The sequence below is a fragment of the Suillus fuscotomentosus genome, assembly GCF_016647785.1.
Source record: "Suillus fuscotomentosus strain FC203 chromosome Unknown F5891scaffold_24, whole genome shotgun sequence".
Taxonomy (NCBI): Eukaryota; Fungi; Basidiomycota; class Agaricomycetes; order Boletales; family Suillaceae; genus Suillus; species Suillus fuscotomentosus.
The window spans coordinates 656,916-658,318 of NW_024539536.1; positions in this window are offsets into that span (position 1 = coordinate 656,916).

Consider the following 1,403-nt stretch of genomic DNA (forward strand, 5'->3'; position numbering starts at 1 on the left):
TACGCCATAGACCTTGACTTCATCCCTTTCACTTCACCTTCGACAGCTCTCATCCGTGAACCGGAGATATCAGCGTTTGCGCACGTTCCCCTCACGTTGGACTTATGGCATGCGCAGATAGGCCATATAGGCAGAAACGCCGTCATTCACCTGGAGCGCACCGCCAAGGGAGTCATTGTAGAATCTACTAAACCTCTCTCCCACTGTGAGTCTTGCATCGTCGCTAAACATCCCCACCAGCCTTTCCACACGTCCGAAACTGGACGCGCATCCAACTTCCTCGACCTTGTTCACTCAGACGTCTGCGGACCGATTCAGCCGGTCACGCCTCACGGAAAACATTATTTTATCATCTTTCTCGATGACAGCACTCACGCGCTCGACTTGCAGTTGCTGGCAACGAAGGATCAGGCGTTAACTGCATGGCGCATGGTACGTGCACGCTGGGAGAATTTGTCTGGCTCTCGTGTCAAAACCTTCCGCTCAGACAATGGGGGTGAGTTTATGAGTGACGCCTTCACAGCAGACCTCGAACATGCTGGAATCACACATCAACGCTCTGCACCTTACGCTCATCAACAAAATGGGAAGGCGGAGCGCGTGATGCGCACAATCGAAGGTCGCATGTACGCCATGTGTTACGCACTCAAATAGATCTGTTATGCGGAGCCCTAAGAGGGGCGTCGTCCGCTAACGTTCGTGACGTAACCGGAAGGGTCCGGTGTAGCGACTGAGACTGGCGACGTCGAGTCGGCAGATATCAGAGACGCGCGTGTCACGTGACTTCTAAGACGGATGTCTTCAAAGTCACTGACGTTCTCAAAGTAAGGACAGTCTTGTCCGAACGATGAGGTGGTCGATCGAGGTAGACTTAGGCGCGATGAGCACCTAAGAAAAGATACTAGAGACTGAAGCTGAGGGGGCTTCAGAGGGAAGTATGTTCGAGGGAAGATTGAGTAGATTCAAGTTAGGGAATCTAGTACAGAGTGACCGACTACTTATACTAAGTGGAAAGGGTTAAGGGCAAGGCTACCGTACTGTAGGTAAGGGCAAAGGGGAAACGGAAAGGGTATAGGTACGATGGTGGCAGAGCCTGATTAGTGATGTAAGGTCGAATGCGGAATGAGACCGAGAAACGTTGGAACGAGCCAACGGTAAATGATACAATGTGCAGCATGCACGAGTCAAAGGAAAGATAAGACAAGATAAGGAAAGCCACATTGGTGGCACGAGTCAGAACGAGTCATAGCCCGAAGGCACGTGCGCACGTTGGTGCGATGGGAGGGGGAGGCGAGGGACGGGAATGGTCCCGAGGATCCGGTCAACGGATAGTCGGTAGAGAAGTACGAGCCGGAGGCATACGAGGGCGAGGACGAAGGGGAAAAATGATAGGGGGGCCATGT